The sequence below is a fragment of the Eubalaena glacialis genome, chromosome 17 (genome assembly GCF_028564815.1).
Source record: "Eubalaena glacialis isolate mEubGla1 chromosome 17, mEubGla1.1.hap2.+ XY, whole genome shotgun sequence".
NCBI lineage: Eukaryota > Metazoa > Chordata > Mammalia > Artiodactyla > Balaenidae > Eubalaena > Eubalaena glacialis.
This window is the reverse complement of record NC_083732.1, coordinates 49,172,083-49,194,806: the sequence shown is the minus strand read 5'-3', so window position 1 is coordinate 49,194,806 and position 22,724 is coordinate 49,172,083. Positions and strand designations below refer to the sequence as shown.

The 22,724-nt window shown below is 38.7% G+C and overlaps 1 protein-coding gene and 1 non-coding gene across 3 annotated transcripts in view; both read right to left on the bottom strand.

Annotated features, from left to right (window-relative positions):
• The window catches only part of CPQ (carboxypeptidase Q), a 523,824-nt gene that overhangs the window by 491,817 nt on the left and 9,283 nt on the right, over positions 1-22,724 (bottom strand). The window lies entirely within an intron of this gene.
• On the bottom strand, positions 20,913-20,984 carry TRNAV-UAC (transfer RNA valine (anticodon UAC)). Its single transcript has one exon. It is a non-coding gene; the product is annotated as a tRNA-Val (tRNA).

Genomic DNA, 22,724 nt, shown 5'->3' with positions numbered 1-22,724 from the left:
AATTTAGGATAATGCTTTATTTCAGGCTAGGGAAAGTCTAACTGAGCCCAGACTTGAAGGGGCAATTATGCCCTGACAGGATTTATCTTTGTCTGGGGTGGTTATCATTCTCCTTGAACCTAGATGGTTAGTGCACAGCTGGGCAATGCCTTTTAGGTTATCTAGCTGTGCCCCTAACTGTTCTAGAAAGGACCTATTGGGATGCTTTCCATGATTCAAGGTTCACTAACCTTGGTAGAGCCCTACTTCCCTGGTTAGGAGTTAATACAAATGACAATATGATCAGGAACCCTTCCTTAACTCTTAGAGACATTGTAGATTCTGTTGCTAGACACTAGCTGCCCAACAAAAATCTTTAAGATTCTCTGGCTAAGGGTGTTCTTGATAATAAGATAGCCCTTGTTCCTCTCTTTTAGCTGAGCAAAGAGGTGTCTACACTGTGGCCAACACTACCTGCTGTACCTGGATTGACACTTCTGAGGAAGTTGAAACTCAGTTACATAAGATCATGAAACAACCCACTTGGCTTAAAAGAGTGACTTCTTCAGGAGGGTCTTCCTTTGATTGGTTTGAGTCTTAGGGACCATGGCTCCAAAGTGCACGAGAAACATAGGGAATTATCCTTCTTATTATAATCATGATAATCTCCCTGGAGCACTGTATTCTCTCAAAAACTTCAAATCTATGTTCACGGCCGCTAACCACCAGGCAATGATCTCCCTAAGACTGGAACATTGGAAAAGGAATGAAGAGGATGACCAACTTAAGACATGTGAACCTGGAACTGTGATCTATGGATGTCATGGGAATTAAGCAAAAATACCATGCCACACCAAGGATCAACAAAGCTTCAGAGTGGTAGCTGAGAGTGATGCTAATACCTTAATTTTGTATCACATCTCTCAATCAAGCTGAGAGTTTGACCAAAAGGGAGGAATTATTAAAGAGAAAACCATAGGCCCAAAATGGTGTTACTTGTGCCAAAGCCCACGTCAGCAAACCAAGACTTAATACCTGATTTAATTGCAGTTTCAACCTTCCCCAGGAATGTAATCTTAATCAACCAGTCTGAAATTCTCCTGTGAGAACCAAGGAGGTAATCTGTCACACGTGGGCCCTTCCCCATCCACCTCTCACCACCACCACAGGAAGAAGAGTCAATCTGCATGACAAAACCCTTGCCAATCCCTTGCCCCACAAAAGAAGGTGTCCTGACCTAAAAATAATCCTTTCTTTTCTTTTACTAATAGCTTCCCATGCCCCACCTTTCCTGGGAGCGCTCTTCTAGTTTGCTAGATGGGATGCCATCAGATTCATGAATTGTTGAATAAAGACAATTAGATCTTCAAAAAAAAAACAAGAAAGGAAGAAAAGGAAGGGACGGAGGGAGGGAGGGAGGAGAAAGAAAAGTTTTTGCTAAAATTCAACATCCTTTTTGACAAAAATTCTTACTGTATACTATTCTAAGAATAGATGAATTCTCACTTAACATGATAAAATATCCCTATTGCATCTCAAAAGCCAGCATATCATGCTTAATGAAAACACTATTAGTATTCTTATTAAAGTCAAGTTGAAGACAAGGATGTCTACTATGACCACTATTAATTTTTTGAGGGTCTTGGATAATAAAATATAAAAAAATATTATCCAATATTTTTAGACAATAAAAAATAATTAGGTATAAAATTTTAAAGGATAAGGTAAAATTATCATTATTTTCAGATAATATGATTAGTTACCAGGACAACACTGGAGAACCAACTGAAAAACTATATAATCAATAAGAGAAATCACTAAAGTAGACAAATATAAACATAATATAGTGACATAATAACTACTCTTCATATACACAGAAAAGACTGATAGGAGTTTTAAAGGAAGTGTACATTGCAACCAAAAGTTAAAATAGCTAGTTTCAGGTGTACAGCAAAGTAATTCAGTTATACATATACATATATTCATTCTTTTTTAGATTCTTTTCTCATATAGGTTATCACAGAATACTGAGTATATAGTAGGTCCTTATTGGTTATCTATCTTATATATAGTAGTATGTGTGTGTTCATCCCAAGCTCCTGATTTATCCCTCCCCCCTCACCTTTCCCCTTTGGTAACCATAAGTTTGTTTTTGATATCGGTAGGTCTGTTTCTGTTTCATAAATAAGTTCATTTCTATCTTTTTTTTTAAATTAGATTCCACATATGAGTGATATCATATGCTATTTGTCTTTCTCTATCTGACTTACTTCACTTAATATGATAATCTCTAGGTCCATCCATGTTGCTGCAAATGGCATTATTTCATTCTTATTTATGGCTAAGGAATATTCCACTGTATAGATGTACCACATCTTCTTTATCCATTCCTCTGTCAATGGACATTTAGACATGCTTCCATGTCTTGGCTATCGTAAATAGTGTTGCAATGAACATTGGGGCGCATGTATCCTTTCAGATCATGATTTTCTCAGGATATATGCCGAGGAGTAGGATTGCTGGACCATATGGTAGTTCAATTTTTAGTTTTTTAAGGAACCTCCATACTGTTCTCCGTAGTGGCTGTACCAATTTACATTCCCACCAATAGTGTGGGAGGGTTCCCTTTTCTCCACACCCTCTCCAGCATTTATTGTTTGCAGACTTTTTGGTGATGGCCGTTCTGACCGGTGTGAGGTGATACCTCATGGTAGTTTTGACTTGCATTTCTCTAATGCTTAGCAATGTTGAGCATCTTTTCATGTGCTTTTTGGCCACCTGTATGTCTTCTGTGGAGAAATGTCTATTTAGATCTTCTGTCCATTTTTTGATTGAATTGTTTGTTTTTTGATATTGAGCTGCATGAGCTGTTTATATTTATATTTTGGAGATTAATCCCTTGTCGGTTGCATCCTTTGCAAATATTTTCTCCCATTCTGTGGGTTGTCTTTTCATTTTGTTTATGATAATGCTTTTAAAAAGAGACAAAAGATATGAACAGACAGTTCACAGAAAATACAAATGGCTCTTAAATTTAGGAAAAGATACTCAACATCATTCACGATGAGATAAAAACCAAAACAGTACACAATTTCCCTCCATCAGATTGCTAAACATCGTAAGTTTGGGTACACATGGTGGTGACAAGGGAATAGGGAAATAGGCACAGTTACATATTGCTGCTGGGAGTGTACAATTTCTATAGAGAGCGTGCACTTTTTAACACAAGAATTCCTCTTCTAGAAATTATCCTACAGATATACTCAAAATGATCTATACACAAGGATATACATTTTTATATAGTTTATAATAGCAAAAGTTTTTGGAAAAGCCTATATGCCTGTGTATAGTAGACTAAGTAAATTAGGGTACATCGTAAGGTAAAACATGAAGCTATTAAAAAGAATGAAGTGCTCTCTCTGAACAAATATTGAACAGCCTCAAGATGAAATGTCAGAAAAACAAAACAAGGCACAGAAAAAAAGTGTATAGTAAGCTAGCATTTAACTACCAAAAAAAAAAAGAATATGCTGTCTCCTGAAGGATACACAAGACGCTGATAACAAGGGGTACCTCTTAGAACAGGGGGCACCTCTCTGGAGAGTAACCCAGCAGCTTAGAGAAGGAGGAAGAGGAAAAGTGACATTTCACTACACACCCTTTTTGAGTGGTGTTCCACTTGCATATATTGCCTCAAAAACTATAAAAATTTAAAGCCTTCTTTATATGCTTTCTTTTATCTGGCATGTATCTTCTCAAATTCTCAACAAATATGCACTTAGTGTCTGTTCTTCTAAAGAGGGTGTCACCTTTGTGGGTATTCTTGTTTTGTTCCACGGACAGGCCAGATAAATTCCATGTTTAAGGGTATCAGTGTTTCAATTTTCAATGTGATTATGATCTCCAGGATAAAAAAAAAAAAAAGACGATACAGGCTCTTTTTTAAAAGCCCTTTAAACCATTTCTGTTCTTAAGCAAATCTGTTGCCAAACATCAAAAGGTGTCTTGCTACCTTTACATCCAAAGATAAACTGTTTTTCAAAGGGCACTCCTTATTTTACTAAAAACAAAATAAAAATCAAGATTCCCACTTTTGTGGGATGTAGCTGTATCAGGGTACAAAGGGAATGTCTCCTTCTTCAAACAAAAGAAAAGAAAGATTTTGTTCACATTTTGTTTGAATCTCTTTCTTCTTTAGGACTGCTATGCCAAGTTTCAACCCAAAAATATGTGCCTGTCATGGATGTGCTGACAGACCTTTATCTAGAGAAATGTTTATCTAATGCAATAATTCTTAGCCAAGTAAGACAGGTAGTTTTTCATCATTTTAAAGTCTCTGCAAACATTTCTTAAGGAAACTTATAACCTTGGTACCACTAATTCAGGGTAATATAAAAGTTTACTTGGGTCATGAAGTCTTAGAGACTACAAAACAGTACTGTTCAGCCGTGTAGATCTGACTTTAATGAGATTAAACAATCTCCATAAATCCACAAAAGTGTTTTAAACACAACATCATTAAGGAAAAAACAGAATGTTCAGAAAATCCATGCATTTCAGTCCCTTCTACTTCTCAGACTCCTTCCTCTTGCAGAACCTCTTCTGTTTCCAACCGGTTTTTCCAGTTGGAGGAATCCAAGCTGTAACAGGTATTTTGGGTATTTTGCGATGTTGAAAATTTTAAGATACCATGGTAATGGTTGGTATATTATTGCTTTACCTACTAAAATAGATCTCCTATGATCAGTTTCATTGTTTCTAGTCCAACAATTATTTTAGATACAAGACTGCTTTCATTACAAGACTCTATCTCTGACTCTTCCACCTCCACTATCTTAAAAGTAACAGAAAAGTCTCATCAGGTGTTGTGTGTGTGTGGTTTTGGGTTTTTTTTCTTTTTTTCAGTCTAACCACCCTTTTCCCCAGTGGCAGCCCTAACTTAGCATTTTATTGCTAAGTTGCTTCATTGTGGTATTTGAGCTGTTTCCTTACTAGCAAGGCAATGTGGTACTCACACAAAGCTAGCTGTCAAACAGGATGTTCCCTTGCTTGAAGCCCTCAAATTGCTCCCCATCTCACTCAGAGTAAGAGGCAAAGTCCTCAGGATGCCCACAGGCCCCTGCTACTTTCAGACCTCTTCTCTACTACTCCCTCCCTCTACTCCAGCCACTCTGACCTCCTTGCTAAAGTACAAGGTTCCCACCTCAGAACCTCGGTACTAACTGTTCCCTCTGTCTGGAACACTCTTACCCAGGAGGAACATAGTACCTTCAAGGCGATGCTCAAAATTCCCTTTTCAGTGAATCTTTCCTTGACCACCAGATTCAAAATTCCCATGACTCCCTGCTCTTAGCAGTCCTTTTCCTCCTCCCTCAATTTATTTTCTGCATAGAACATGTCACTTCTCAACACACTATAAAATTAACTTACCCATTTAGCTTATAGTCCATATTCCCAGTCTAGAATGGAAACTCTGTGAGGGCAGGGATTTTCATCTGTTTTATTCACTGCTCTATCCCCACTACCTAGAACAGTATCAGGCACATGGTAGGTGCCAGGGTTGCTACACAGAACTGAGCTGACTATGTGATACATGACCCCAGACGACATGATTCACATGGTCTAGGCGTGGCGCAATGCTGCAGTCCTGTCCAGGCACCTGGAGTTTGTTAACTACCCGCTTTGTGATCTGTAACACAGCAGCTTTCACAAATGGCTTCAGATGTCCATAAAGCTTTATTTTTGCCTCCTTTTTACTTTTATGGTTTCATTTTTATTATGTATTAAGCTGGTATTTGATACTGCATAGAAAAACAATTATCTGGTTCTATAAAAGCAAAAATCTTCATCTATTACACCTAAATCTGTAAGAATTACTCTAAACCATAAGATCTGATAGAATCTATTTTTCTGCCACATCCCTGAATACCAGAGTAGTGAATTACCACTCTAGCTGAAACTTAGTGGTTTTAACTAGATCAAGAAAATTAACTAATAATTAGGAAATAATCTAAAATGCTAAACTTTCATATACTCCATAAATACTAATCAAGAAAAAGTTGGCAAGAATTTTATTTTCTTTTTTTCCCTAATTTTTGGAAATGAGTTGTAGATTCTTCATTCATTTCAAGCTCTAGAATTACTTGGAAGAATTCTTTTAAATGTAATCCATTACAATAAACCTCAAATTGATAGGTTCCTTGTTGCAGCTGCCAAACCTTAGCTAGGCCATTTGTTTTTCTTTTGTTTTGCATAATTCGCATGGAATTGACAATACAATGGTTAGTAATGTAGTGAAGCTACATATCCTGAGAGAGGATATTCTTCTTGGCAAGTTAAGAGCTGAATAGGATTACAAATGTCACTTTACACTATTGTATAGCTCTTACAATTTACAATGGAACATTAGAAATATTGAAAAAGAAGAATTATGTCCACTCCCTAAGACATACATGCTTTTCACAAACACACACACACTCACTCACACTTTAGTTTGTATATACTGTAAATTGGATGCTTCTATAACTGTATTCCTAATAGTTCCAGACACCACAATGCTGATTGATTTTCAAATACTGAACCAGTCTTGATTCCTGGAATAAACCTTCCTTGGTCATGATGTACAGTTTTTTTTCTGTGTTGCTAAATTCTATTTGCTAATATTTCGTTAAGGATTTTGTGTCTATATTCATGAGGGACATTGGTCTGTAGTTCTCTTTTTTGTACTGTTTTTGCCATTTGGTATCACAGTAATACTAGAGTCATAAAACGATTTGGGAAATGTTCCCTTCTATTTTGGGGACTGATGTGAATCCTTCTTTAAACATTTGGTAGAATTCTCTATAGTGAAACCATCTGGGGCTAGAGATTTCTTTCTTGGGAGTTTCTAAATTATCAATTCAATTTCCTTTATAGTTATAAGGCTATTCAAATTATTTGTTACATATTGAGTAAATTGTGGTAGTTTGTGTTTTACAAGGAAGTGGTCTGTTTCATCTACACTGTCAAATTTATGTAGGTAAAATTGCTTGCAGTATGTAGTCCCTTATTAACCTCTTAGTGTCTGCAGTTGGTGATTTCCTGCTTCACTCCTGGTACTGCTATCTGTGTCTTCTCATTTCTGTGCTTTTTGTTGGTAATTTTACTGTTAAAATGGCCTCAAGCATAGAGCTGAAATGCTGTCTACTCTTCCTAAGTAAAAGAAGCTATGATTTGCTTTACAGAGAAAACGTGTGCTAGATAAGCTTTGATCAAATATGAATCACAGTGCAGGTGGCAGTGAGTTCAAAGTTAATGAATCAACAATATATACTCAATAAGGTGTCTTTAAACAGAAACACATAAAATAAGAATATGTATTGATCAGTTGACAAAAATGTGAACAGAGGCTCACAGGAACCTAACCCTGCATTTCCCTTAGAAGCAGCAGTTCAGTATTTGCTAATTCAGCATTCATAGTAACTTTATTAGCTACCAAAAATAATGATAATCAACTGTTTATAATTTCCCATCCTTTTATTTTCAACCTGCTCAAATTGTTATATTTGAAATGAGTTTCTTGTAGACAGTATACAGTGGAGCACATTTTTTTTAATTGTCCCTGCCAGTCTCTGTTTTTTAATTGCTATATTTACACCATTTTCATTTAATGTAACTCCTGATATGTTAGAACTTAACTCTGCTGTTTTACTTTTTGTTTTCTATTTTTCCTCTCTGCTTTTTGTTTCTGTTTTTTTTTTTTCCCCTGCCTGCTTGTGGGTTACTTGAACATTTTTTAGAATTCCATTTTTACTTACCTGTAGTGTTTCCAAGTATACCTCTTTGCATAGCTTTTTTAGTGGTTGCAATAGGTGTAACATCATATATATACACATCATATATATATCATATATATATCATCACTGGTAAAATATTTTACCAGTTTGAGTGACGTATAGAAAACTTACCTATTATGTTCCTTTACTTCTCCATGTTTATAATATAATTTTCTTAAATATTTTCTCTACATACATTTAGAATCACATTTAGAGAGTGTTAACAGTTTTCACCTCAATCATCAAACATAATTAAGAAAACTCAAGAGGAAAACAAAAGCCAATTGTATTTACTGATATATTTGTTTATCATGTTCTTTCTTTCCTTCCTAATATTCCTTCTTCTAGCATTTCCTTTCTGTTCAGAGAACCTCCTTTAGCCATTCTTTTAGGGTAGGTCTGCTTAAGGTTGTTTCTTTTACCTGAGAATGTCTTGATTTTCCCTTTATTCCTGAAGGATATTTTTGCTGGATATAATATCTAAGTTGACAGTTATTTTCTTTCAGCACCCAGAAAATACTGTGCCATAATCTTCTGACCTCCGTAGTCTCTAGTGAGAAATATACTCTCATTCTAATTATTTTTCCCCTATAGGTAAGGTGTCATTTTGCTCTGGCTGCTTTCAAGGTTCTTTTCTTTGTCTTTAGTTTTCAGAAGTTTAATTATGCTGTGTGTTGGCAGAGATCCCTTAGAGTTTATCCTGTTGGAAGTTTGCTCAGCTTCTTGAATCTCTAGGTTTATGTCTCTTATCAAATTTGGGAAGTTTGCAGCCATTATTTCTTTGAGAGTTTTTTTCAATTCTGATTTCTTTCTCCTCTCCTGAAACACTGACAGCATGAATATTAGATCTTTCTTATAGTACAATGGCCTCCTGAGGCTCTGTTCCTTTTTTTTTCCCAGTCTATTTTTTCTCTGTTGTTCAGATTGGGCAATTTCTATTGCTCTATCATCCATTTTACTGATTCCTTCTTCTGTTGCTTCTGTTCTGCATTGAGGCCATTCACTGAGATTTTTATTTTGCTTATAGTATTTTTCATATATAAAATTTCCATTAGATTTTTCTTTATATCTTCTATTTCTTTACTGAGACTTTCTATTTTTTCCTGAGGCTTTCTATTTTTTCATCTGTTTCAAGCATGTTTGTAATTGCTCATTAAAGCATTGTTATCTGGTTGTGTTAAAGTCCTTGTCAGATAATTCTAAAATTTCTGTCATCTTGGTATTGGCATCTATTGATTTTCTTTTTTCATTCAGTTTGAGATCTCCCTGGCTCTTTTGTTATGACAAGTGATTTTCAACTGAAACACAGACATTGTTGCATTATGAGACTCTGGATCTTTTTGAAACCTCGTATTTTAGCTGGTTTCTTCTGATACCACTACAGTGGAGGAAGGGGGTAGGAGATGTTGCTGCTGCAACACTGCCAGTGGAGGTAGCAGTGCAGGTTCCCCACTTGGCCTCCACAGACACTCAAAGAGCAGGGTCTCCTTATAAATTCTGAAGGAGGATGGGAGTTTCAGATACCCCATGTGGTCTTCACTAACTATGTAGTGAGATGGTCTCACTACTGCTGACAATGGTGAAAGTCCTGACTCTCCAGGATATCCCCTCTGACACCATGCCAGCAGGGAAGTGGAGGGGTACATTGTTGCCAAATGGGTCATAGTCCCTGCTCCCCACATGGTCTCTACTTACTCTACAGGTGGGGTTGGGGGTGGGGAGGCTCATTAGTGGCTGGTGGATATGAAAGTCCTGACTCCCTGCTTGATCTTCTGTGACACCACCCAGGAGGCATGTTGGGATACCCTGCCTAAGCTATCCACCCAGTCTTTGTTGAGTGGATAGATGGGTAGTAGTCTAAGCTATCCACTCAGTCTTTATTGACATGGGTTACACAGTGCGCTATATTTTTTCTGTAATGTTTGACTGGAATAGAGTGATTACTTTCTAAAAGTTTTCTGTCTTGCTAGACTCTCCCTTTCCTGGTCCTTTGACTAGAGAGAGCAGGCTTTTGTTGGGTTTGTTTGTTTGTTTATTTTTTGTCTGTACTCATTGGCATTTCCAAGTTGCCAGCTTTTTCAGCTCCAAGTCTGAGATATATGACACAAAAAGAAAACCCAAGGAACTCGGGTCCCAATGTCCCTAGCTGGTCTACCTTCTTTCCACCTTTCAGAGTCTTATTATGTTTGAGTAGGTAGGTAGGTAGGTAGGTAGGTAGATAGATAGATAGACAGACAGACAGATAGGTTTTTAGATTTTTTTAGTTGTACTTAGTGGGATAAATAGGAAAAAGTACATCTACCCCATCTTCCCAGAAGTGGAAACTCTCCAGCATGTTAATTTTTAACAACACACTGTGTAAAGTACAAAATTGTAACAAAGCAAACAAGAGTGTCAAAGCTACCTCCCTGCCCACTTCATTTTTTTCCTGAATGTTATCTCCTCTGTGAATCCTTGCCTGAACTATCAAGTCAGAATAAATTGCTCCTTTCTTTGTGTGTCCACAGCATACTATTTACTTTTCTATAATGCCGTATAATCAACCAATGATGTCATCATTGGTCATTTAAGCAAAGCAAATTAAGGATGTGGACCATGTGGACTTCCCTGGTGGCACAGTGGTTAAGAATCCACCTGCCAATGTAGGGCACATGGGTTCAATCCCTGGTCCGGGAAGATCCCACATGCTGTGGAGCAACTGAGCCTGAGCGCCACAACTACTGAGCCTGTGCTGTAGAGACCACGAGCCACAACTACTGAAGCCCACATGCCTAGAGCCCATGCTCCACAACAAGAGAAGCCACCACAATGAGAAGCCTGTGCACAGCAACAAAGAGTAGCCCCCACTTGCCGCAACTAGTGAAAGCCCGCGAGCAGCAACGAAGACCCAGTGCAGCCAAAAATAAATAAATAAATTTATTAAAGAAAAGGATGAGAACCATGTCAGAGTCATGTTTTGATTCTCAATGTCTGAATGTCTAATAGGTTACATGTATTACAATAACTCACACAGTGTGGGGCATATAGTGGATATCAATAAATATTTGTTGACTGAATAAGTGAACAAATGAACATTTATTCAGCACTTGCCATATGTTCCAGAACTCAATAAGGGTTTGTTAAATTGGACTAAATTGTTTCCACATCTGTCAGTCTAATCAATCCACAATTATTTCTCCCTATGGGGAAAAGAGAAGCTCACTAAGCATATCCAAAGTGCAATTATTGCAGGTTAGCACTTTTTCCCAATTAACAATTAATTAACTACCAACTATTTATTTAAAACTATATGACCAGAACTACGCATGGTACAAAGATAGTGAAAGTCAGGATTCCTGCCCTCAGACGTATAAAATACATTGTGGAGACTAAAAGATAAGCAAAAATTAAAGAGTAAATAATCAGTAGTGAAAAATGAAGTATAAGACAAAAAAAGAGAATATGGGTGACCTGAATAATTAAAAAGGACTTCATAAAAGAGGCAGGACTTCAGTCAGGCCTTTAAAAAAAAATGGTTAAGATTTAGTTGCCAGGAGAGAAAAGAGAAGGGCATTTTAGGTTTAGGAACAGTATAGAAAGATAGAACCAAATGTGGGCTAAGCGTGGGGATAGAGAGGAATTCACTTTAAAAGAGGAGATAAGGCTGACAATTATAGAGTTTGGAAAAGACTTAGAATTCATACAGCATAGAAAGAGAAATAAAGAAACCACCATCATCTGAACATTACAGTTTACAAAGATTTTTCAAACAAGCATTTTCTCATTTAAGCCACAAAATGTCTCTAATGAAATGCAGAGGAGAAACATGAAGTGACTTGAATTTAGATCTTCAGACATTCACCCTTGTGCCATGTACATACCATTCTCTTTCTATAATATTCAAATAACTGGGGGTAGGGGGGTTATCCTGGGGAGTAGGAGGTGATTTTTCCCCAGTGAGATATATCTGACAATATGAAGAAAGATGGATTAAAAAGAAGAGACTAGAAAAGTGATGAAGATCCTAACTAGAATGTCAGCAGCAAATATGCATGAGAAAGGAGTAAATCTAGGAGAGATTCAGAAGAGGATAGATGACTTGAGAGAGGGGGAAGGAAAGGAGTCAAGAAAAAGCTAAGCTTTTTGTTGTAAGCATTGAGGAAAACACTGGTACCTAGTCAAAGGGATCGGAAAACGTAAATAATGAGTTTGCATGTGGTCACTGAGTTTCAGGAACTCTATAGGCTTGTAGAAATGCAGGATAAAGGAAAGGTGTCAAGCCAGGGAACAGTGCATGTTGTGCAGTGAGAGCTGCTAAGGCAAAAACAAACCCCTAACTTCTCTTAAGTCTAGAAGCCCAGAGCCACATCTGAACTGCCACCTGCTCAGCTCAACCACGATGGCTACAGGCATCTTGTAGTAGACTACAGTAGCTATAGTTTTTGGCTTCCCAGTATACTTCCCCACTTTGTTTTCTTTTTCTTTAAGTTTATCCTCTGGTCTAGATTGGCTGCCAATCACAGTACCATTCCTTACCCCACACTCCATACTCAAACTACAGAAACAGGATGACTCAAGCAAGGCCAATCAGAATCTTCCCTGATATTGATATACAGTAAAATAGCAACTACAGTTTTTTATTTTCTGTATTCTTGATGCTCTGGCATCTTGGACCTCACTGACTGGAAGAACTGCCCCCTCCCAGGGTTAGTTAATTCTTAAGGAACACTCCTTTCATATGCAAACCAACCAATCTAAAGCCCATACTGTTCAATCACTTCCTTTACCTAATTCTCACAGGCCAAACCAATTTTTCCCTGCTCTAATCAGCCCACGGTCAGGTACCAGACAACTTGGGATAGTTCTAATACCTGAGAGCCCACTGAAATTTTTCACACTAGCCAATGCTAAGCCTGCTTACCCAGTCTAACCCATTCTTTCTTGCCAAAACCACGATAGAGTCTTCTGCGCATGATTTCCCTTCATTCCTTTTGCCTCCTAACTGACCCCACTGCTTCCCTATGTGACCCTGCATGGCATGGCATGCCCCTCCTCCTGGGAACTGTGAGCAACAAACTATCTTTTCAATGGCAATCTTTTCCTGATCCGTTGGCCTCACCATACCTGAATAATAATAAAATAGATTTTAAAACATACAGATGTTGCAAATAAAAGTTGTTACTGGAAGTCCTAGCCACAGAAATTAGGCAAGAAAAAGAAATGAAAAGCATTCAAATTGGAAAAAAGAAGTAAAACCGTCACTATTTGTAGATAACATGATATTGTATATAGAAAACCCTAAAGACTCCATCAAAACAACTGTTAGAATAAACAAATTCAGTAAATTTGCAAAATACAAAATCACACAAATCTACTGCATTTCTATACACTAATAATGAAATATCAGAGAGATAATTTAAGAAAACAATCCCACTTACAACTGCATCAAAAAGAATGAAATACCTAGGAACAAATCTAACCAAGGAGATGAAAGACATGTATACTGAAAACTATAAGACATTAATGAAAGAAACTGAAGAAGACACAAATAAATGGAAAGATATTCTGTGTTCATGGATTGGAAGAATTAATACTGTTAAAATGTTCATACTACCCAAAGCAATATACAGATTCAATGCAACCCCTATCAAAATTTCAATGGTATTTTTCACAGAATTAGAACAAGTAATCCTAAAATTTGTATGGAACCAAAAAAGACCTCAAATAGCCAAAGCAACCTTAAGAATGAAGAACAAAGCTGGAGGCATCATGCTCTTTGATTTCAAGCCATATTATAAAGCTATAGTAATTAAAACAGTATGGTATTTGCATAAAAACAGACACATAGATCAACAGAACAGAATAGAGAGCTCAAAAATCAAACCATGCATATATGATCAGTTAATTTACAACAAAGGAGCCAAAAATATACAATGAGGAAAGCACAGTCTCTTCAATAAACAATGTTGGGAAAATTGGACAGCCACACGCAAAAGAATGAAACTGAACCACTATCTTCACCATACACAAAAATTAACTCAAAATAGATTAAAAACTTGAACTTAAGACTTGAAACCATAAAACTCTAGAGGAAAACACAGGCAGTAAGCTCCTAGATGTAAGTCTTAGCAATGATTTTTCATATCTGACACCAAAAGCAAAATCAACAAAAGCAAAATAAACAAGTGGGACTACATCAAACTAAAAAGCTTCTATACAGCAAATGAATCCACCAACAAAATGAAAAGGCAATCTACTGAATAGGAAAAATATTTGCAATATCCAAAATATATAAATAACTCATACAACTTAATAACAAAAAAACAAACAATCCAATTAAAAAATAGGTAGAAGATCTGAATAAGTATTTTTCAAGGAAGACATACACATAGCCAATAGGTACATCAAAAGATGCTCTACATCATTTCATCAGGGAAATGCAAATCAAAGCCACAATGAGATATCACCTCATGCCTGTTAGAATGGCTATTACCAAAAAGACTAGAAATAACAAGTGTTAGCGAGGATGTGGAGAAAAGGAAACCTGCGTGCACTGTTGGTAGGAACGTACATTGGTGCAGCCACTACGGAAAACAGTATGGAGGTTCCTCAAAAAATTAAAAATAGAACTATCATATGATCCAGCAATTCCACTTCTGAGTATTTATTTGAAGAAAACAAAAGCACTTGATATATGCACTCCCATGTTCATTGCAGCACTATTTACAATAGCCAATATATTGGAAACAACCTAACTGTCCACCCATGGATAAATGAATAAAGCAATTGTGATATATATGCAATGGAATACTCTTCAGCCATAAAAAGGAATGAAATCTTATCATTCTCGACAACATGCTTGGACCTCAAGGGCATTACACCAAGTGGACAGAAGGACAAGATGGCGAAGTAGAAGGACTTTGAGCTCACCTTCACTCTTCAGCACACCAAAATCACAACTAACTGCTGAACAACCATTGACAGAAAAGACTAAAACCTGCCAAAAAAGGTATTTTACATCCAAAGACAAAGAAGAAACCCAACAAGATGGTAGGAGGAGTGCACTCATGATATAATCAAATCCCATACCCCCCTCCCCCCATGACTGACCCACAGACTGAAGAAGAATTATATCACAGAAGTTCTCCCACAGGAGTGAGAGTTCTGACCACCCCCAGTAGGCTCCCCAGCCTGAGGGTCTGGCATCAGGAGAAGGAGCTCCCAGAGCACTTGGCTTTGAAGGCTTGATTGCAAGAACTCCACAGGACTAGGGGAAACAGAGACTCCACTCTTGGAGGGCGCACACAAGGTCTTGTGTGCACCAGGACCCAGGGCAAAAGCAATGACTTCATAGGAGCCCAGGCCACACCTACCTGCTGGTCTAGGAGGTTCTCCTGGGGAGTCAGGGGGCAGCTGTGGCTCACTGTGGGGACAAGGACACTGGTGGTGGAGATATCAGGGAATAATCAGGCATGAGCTCTCAAGGAGGCCGCCATTTTGGCACCAAGACCTGGTGGCACCTAACTGCCTGTGGACTCCCATGCTGGGATGCCCCAGGCTAAACAACCAACAGGGAGGGAACACAGCCCCACCCATCAGCAGACAGTCTACCTAAAGACTTCCTGAACTCAGAGTCACCTCTAGACACACCCCTTGATGCGGCCCTGCCCACCAGAGGGCCGAGACGCAGCTCCACCCACCAGTGGGCAAGCACTGGCCCCTCCCACCAGGAAGCCAGACACCAGAAGCAAGAAAGCTATGATCCAGCAGCCTGCAAAACCAAGTTCACAAACCCAGATCAGAACCTACCCTGGGGGGACTTCCCTGGTGGCGCAGTGGTTAAGAAACCGCCTGCTAATGCAGGGGACACGGGTTCGAGCCTTGGTCCGGGAAGATCCCACATGCCACGGAACAACTAAGCCCGTGCGCCACAACTACTGAGCCTGCGCTCTAGAGCCTGCAAGCCACAACTACTGAGCCCTCGTGCCACAACTACTGAAGCCCGTGTGCCTAGAGCCCGTGCTCCGCAACAAGAGAAGCCACCACAATGAGAAGCCCACGCACTGCAACGAAGAGTAGCCCCCGCTCACCGCAACTAGAGAAAGCCCGCGCGCAGCAACGAAGACCCAATGCGGCCAAAAATAAAATAAATAAATAAATTTTAAAATATATGTATACATGTATATTAAAAAATAATAATAATAACCTACCCTGGGACCAGCTGGTCCCTGGGCCTTGGGTGAGGAGATGGGAGTGTACTCCTGGAAGACATAGGACATACCCTACAGATGGCCACTTCTCCAAGGTCAAGAAACATAACTAACCTTCCACATACATAAAAATACAAATAGAAATTTAGAAAAAAATGAGGGCATTATGCCAAGTGAAATAAGTCAGACAGAGAAAGACAAATGCCATATGATCTCTCTTATATGTGGAATCTTAAAAAATTAAATTAAATTTAATTTATTTAATATATATAGATATATTAATATATATATATATACAGATTATATATTATACAGATTATATATATTTAATATATATAGATAATATATATATATATATACAGATATATAGATTGGTGGTTGCCACAGGCGAGGGTTTGAGGGTGGGAGAAATGGGTGAACTATTTGTTTTTTAAGTGTAAAAAGGAAGGAAGGAAGGAAGGGAGGGAGGGAGGAAGGGAGGAAGAAATAAGAACCTCTCCTTGCAATTAAATGATACGAACTCAGGCATGTCTCTATCACTGGGATTTGTTTTCTAAATGTTCCTTTTGTGCTGACATTAGATGCCTCTAAGATCTACTGAGTTAATTTTTTTGTTATTATTCTCCTACCCAATTGCTTTTCTCACCCAACTTATTCAGTGTCTCTTTGAATCTAATCCCAAAGGCTGTGTTTGTCTTCTCAGACCAAACCTACATTCTCAAACGGCTGAGAGGCATCTCAACCTGTTGATGCTTTCAAAGCCTACCTAAATTCATAAGCCCTTTTCCTCAACGTCTTTCCTTTCTAGATTCCCTATTTCTGATAGAACACACCATCCTTCCACATATAAATTCTCAGAACTTGGTGGGCAGCCTTCCCTTCTTCTTTCTTCCTCAAAATCCTGCACATTGATAGGTCCCTGCAATGCTTCTGCCCTATCTCTGTGCAGCCCTTGGGGCCTCCCTCCTGGACCAGAAGCAAGCCTCTCTGCTCTGTGGCTCTCAGAGTCTTCTGCTCATTTTCCTCCCGAGGATCACTGCAGATCATTTTGGGTATTATGTATGCATGATTGTCTCTGACACTAGACCATGACTGTCTTGAAAAAAAAGAGCTTTGTTTCATGTATCTATGTATTCTGATTTCCTCCACATTTCAGTCTGGAATCGAAAAGTTGCTCAATAAATGCTGGTTGAATTACTTCTTAATTGCATTGACTGCAATAAATGCAATGGCAAATGAAGACAATGTAAATACAATATTTAAAAGGGAGGATTTTCTTGAGTCTTCTGATTAGTGAAAATTAACAGAAAAATCTGATGAGTGGGGTGTGATTAGAATAGCATAACTATATAAAGGGGTAAAAATTCAAGGAACTTGGTAGAAAGATGTTAAAAATTTAGCAACAGTTTCCTAGATTGATGGAAATAAAATAAATTTGGAAAATAAAAATGTCTTTAACTTCAAATTATTGGAAGACAATTATAGTATTTCTGTCCCTCAATCAGACTACATTGAAGATTGGACATTTGAAATAATTTGTTTTTAAAATTATAATTGAGAAAAGGTAAAATAAAGTCTTCATGTATAAAATTAGAAAAAAAAGTTGTTTCCTCTGGGATTGCTAGGATGCAAATCTATAGCTATAGGTACCCATTTTGCCTACTGTGTGCTAAGAACCTGTCTGCAAAATGAAACTAAGCAGGACAAGCTAAGCCAAGAGATATAGACAACAGGGATAGAGATGGACCCATATCACATCATTGGTAACCTGGATCCTGCCATGCCTAAAGCCAGCTGTATCTCTGAACTTTCCAGTTATGAAAGTTACAGATTTCCTCTTTTGGTTTAATATCATTTTAGTTGGATTGCTTTCACTTATAATCAGATGTTCTGATTCAAAATCTCCAAACTCATCATCTTCCCCAAAATCTTCTCTAACCCAGAAAGAGGATTTCCCTCTTTCTGTTAATGAAAACATAATTGTCCCTATCATTCAGTCTTATCTATTCATCCTCCCACATATTCAATCAGTCACTAAATCTCATCCTTCTATCCTCTTACATCTCTTTCTTCTATCCCTACCAACAAAAATTTTACCACTTTAATTCAGGTCTTCTTTATTTCTCTCACTTGGCAATAGTATCATACATCATGCATCTCAATGATCACCTTCTCTCTGAAACCTTTTTTTATCTGCCCTGGCCAAAGCAATCCTCTCGCTCTGCTTTTTCTCCACCCCTACTCTCTTTCAATCATCCTTTTTTTTTTTTCCTGTCACATAATTACCATTTCTTTTTAATGATGAAATCATTTAAGATCTCCTCTCCTAGCAACTTTCAAGTATACAATACAGTATTATCAGCTATAATCACCATGCTGTACATTAGATCCCCAGAACTCATTAATCTTATAACTGAATGTTTGTACCCTTTGATTCAATATCTCCCCATTTCCCCCCACCCCCCAGCCCTTGGGAACCATGGCTCTACTCTCTGTTTTTCTGAGTTCAGCTTTTTTAGATTCCACATATAAGTGATATCATACAGTATTTGTCTTTCTCTGTCTGACTTATTTCACTTAGCATAATGTCTTCAAGGTTCATCCAAGCTGTCACAAATGGCAGGTTTTCCTTCTTTCTCAGGCTGAATAATATTCCATTGTGTGTGTGTGTGTTATGTATATATGTGTATATATGTATAATGTATATATACACTTATACATTATATCTTCTTTATCCATCTGTTGACAGACACTTGAGTTGTTCCCTATTTAAGCCACAATAGTCTTCCAATCATCTTGAGTCAACTCAGGCACAGTTTTTTCCAGGATGCTTTTCCTGACCTGGTTCCTCTTCTCACAGGTTGTGTTGACTGTCCTCTTCTACAATTTTCTAGCGCCCTCTGCTTACCTCCTTCAAAGTTTACCACAGGGCTTCCCTGGTGGTGCAGCGGTTGGGAGTTCGCCTGCCAATGCAGGGGACACGGGTTCGAGCCCTGGTTTGGGAGGATCCCACATGCCGCGGAGCAACTGGGCCCGTAAGCCACAACGACTGAGCCTGCGCGTCTGGAGCCTGCGCGTCTGGAGCCTGTGCTCCGCAGCAAGAGAGGCCGCGATAGTGAGAGGCCCGCGCACCGCGATGAAGAGTGGCCCCCGCTCGCCGCAACTAGAGGAAGCCCTTGCACAGAAACGAAGACCCAACACAGCCAAAAATAAATAAATTAATTAAAAAAAAAAAAAAAAAAAGTTTACCACAATCTGAATCGAAATTATCCAGACTATCTCACTAGTCTTAAAGCTTTTCAAGGGCAAGATCAATGTCTTTCCACCCAGTATATAGTAGAAGCTCAATAAATGCTTTTGAGCTTTTAAAGTGAATTGTGTTTTCTTCATCCTTGTATCCCCACCACTCAGCACATGTGTGGCACAGAGAAGCAGCTAGATTGACGTTGGCTAAGTGAAGAGCCTCCTGCAATAGACTGAATGTGTCCCCCTAAAATGTATATGTTGAAATCCTAACCATAATGTGATGGTATTAGGAGGTGGGACCTTTGGTAGGTAATTAGGTCATGAGGGTAGAGCCCTCATGAATGGAATTAGTGCCCTTATAAAAGGGCACCTTCTTCTTTTGCCATGTGAGGACACTATGAGAAAGTGGCAGTTTGCAACCCAGAACAGGGTCCTCAGCAGAACCTGACCATGCTGGCACCTTGAACTCAGATTTCTAGCCTCCCGACTGTGAGAAGTAAATTTCTGTTGTGCATAAGCCACCCAGTCTATGGCACTTTGTTACAGCAGTCAGAACTAACTAAGACACATCCCCATCTCCAGTCTGACTGTACTTCTATCCACCCAACTCACCGTTTCAGATTAATCTTGGTTCAAAATCTCACTTGGTAATTAATGATTCCAACAATGCTTTCATTAGCACCTTAGAATACCTTTGCTTTTCCTCCTCACCCAAGTTGCCAATTCTTCAAAACTAATTTTGAATTTTCTCTGTACGTGCTCCTTAATACCATCATCAACATTTACTTAATCATGCCAAATATCTCCGTATGAACAAAAGGCTGTCTGATCTCAGCTGGGTCCCTTGCATTGCTCAGCAACCCTTATATTTATCTTCAACTGACCCCTATCAAATTCCCCACAGCAGCTGCTACAAAGTTTTTCCACTCTCCTTAAGCCCCAGATTCAACCCCTACTCCCCTCGTGTTCAGCAAAAGCTCTCCTCTTCTACATAACTGAGAATACGATATTATGACCATGAGATGACTTGGCTTTCTTCATCCTCAACTCAAAACTCTTCTATCCCTTTATCTATACAGCTCTTCTCAGCTCACGTCCCAGTGAAAGAATTGCCCACCCTCCTTTCCAAACCCAAACTCTCTATCCATACTGTACCAATTATCGGGAGGCAGAGATACTGAATAATATCCTCCAAACTGACAAGAAACTTTGAGACAGAAAAACAAAGCAGGCAATTCCATAAAGTGCAATTATGAAGTTTGTCGTGGGTAACCTACACACAGGCAGGAAGGATCAGGCAGACGGGATGATCCAGAGGCATTCGCAGCTGCACTTTGCACCATGGAAAGGGGTACCGGGGGATCTAAAGGGGCCAAAGCTAAACACGGAATCTGACTACCAAGTGAGAAGCATGACCACACCGACGGGGACCGGGGATTTTCCCCTCCCCCAGGGATCTCAGGACCATTAACCATATGTGTCAGCATAAGGCATTCTTCCAGTTTTCACATCAGATGAAGACAAGGGTAAAAGTTGATGGGGAACATATCCTTGTAAGTTAAGCTAAAGCTGAGTCACACAGAAAGGGGAGGGGGTAGGGCTGTGGACCTAAGATGGAGACGACAAAATGGAGTCAGTGTGGTTCAGCCTCACATGGCCATGCCACGTGGCTTGCGCATCTTAGCTCCCCAACCAGGGATTGAACCTGGGCCACGGCAGTGTAAGCACTGAGTCCTAACCACTGGACCACCAGGGAATTCCCTTAAGAAGAATTTTGTCTGAACAAGAAGGACAAGATTGGGTCCAGAAAGGAAGAGCATACAACAGTATCAGCTGAAACTCCTTCCCCATCAGAAAGGCCAGGCTGACACCAGGTCAGCTGAGGAAGTGTTTAATTGGACATTTTGAGAATCTAATGTCATGTATGCAGATGCAAATGTTTGAAATGTTTGAGTTGTTTACAGTGTAGTTTGTGCCAGACAGGCTCCCATGCCAAGCCAGAACACAGCCTCCCATTATTCTGCTGGGCTCAGTTTCTAAAGATGTTTCAGGGCTCTCTGAGACTTGTAAATTTCCACATCCAAAGGCTCATTTGTGTTTTCAAGGCAGAGTCATTCTTCCCCTCATGAGCAGACATCAGTCCTTCCCCTGCCAATCTCTGTTACTGCCTGCTCTGGTTCAGAAAAGGCTTTGGAGAAATTATTTGAGACGCAATTACTCCATCTCTAGAAATTTTAGTAGTTTGTGGAAAACTAACACAAAGGAAAAGTCAGACTCTTGATCCCTGCCTGGAAATTGGGTCTTAGCTGATGTAATTATTTCGAGAACTGTTTCTGTTACTCACTGACCCAGGAAACCACAGCTTATTATTAGCTCAGCTAATAGACAATTCCACCTTAACATACTCGCTATAAGGCAGCAGTTCTTGATCGGGAGGATAAACAAGGATACACCACAAGTGGACACTAGGGAATCCATTCATCTTTAAGAATTGAACCATCCACACTCTGCCTTGAAAATGCAACGCAAAAAAAAAAAAAAAATTGTCATTATCGCAAATTGTTATGATGCCTTCACTATATTCTCTTCCTATTATCAAATACCTTCTTCAAGAAAAAATTTTACATGTTTAAAGTTCTAAATTGGAAATACACCTGAAGACTATTGTTCATGTATCATGTTAAGGATACTCAATTCAAGAATAAAAATTTGCCACTAGTTTTACATTTGATAAGCTTATTTGTTTTATCCAATGGTCTCCATTGGATAAAAAGTCATAAGAAAATTATTAGCATTTATTAATGAGTTCATTCATTTATTCATACTACAGACATTGATTGATTACCTATTATGCTCAGAGCAACTGCAACTGTTTCAGATATATAGAAATAAAGAATATGTCATCCTAGGCCTTAGGAAGCCAGTGAAAGAGGAAGGCAAATGACTGCGATACAAAGACAAAAGGAAACAGATTCTCAAGTACTAACAATAAAGTACAGTTGACCCTTGAACAACATGGGTATGAACTGTGTCTGTCCACTTATATGTGGATTTTTTTCAATAAATACTGCAGTACTACAGGATCGAAGGTTAGTTGAATCTGAGGATGCAGAACCACAGATGCAGACGGCCAACTGTAAAGTTACTCTCGGATTTCCGACTGCTGTGGGGTTGGTGCCCCTAACCCCCAAGTTGTTCAAGGGTCAACTGTAATGATAAAGTATTGCAGGATTATCACAGGAGAGAACAAGGAAGCAATAACGGAGAAGATATTTCAGCTCAGCCTTGCAGGATAGATGAATTTGCACAGTTGTATGGTGGGAAGGGTATTTCCAGTTAAAGAACAACCATGAGCAAAGATGTGAACACTTATAATATGTTCCCCAGAAATGATTTTTAAAAAAAAATTCTGGCGTATAAAAAGCTGAAGTATTATAAAGCACTAGGGAGAAATTTAAACATACACATGCATACAAGAAGTGTATTCCCAGTCCCA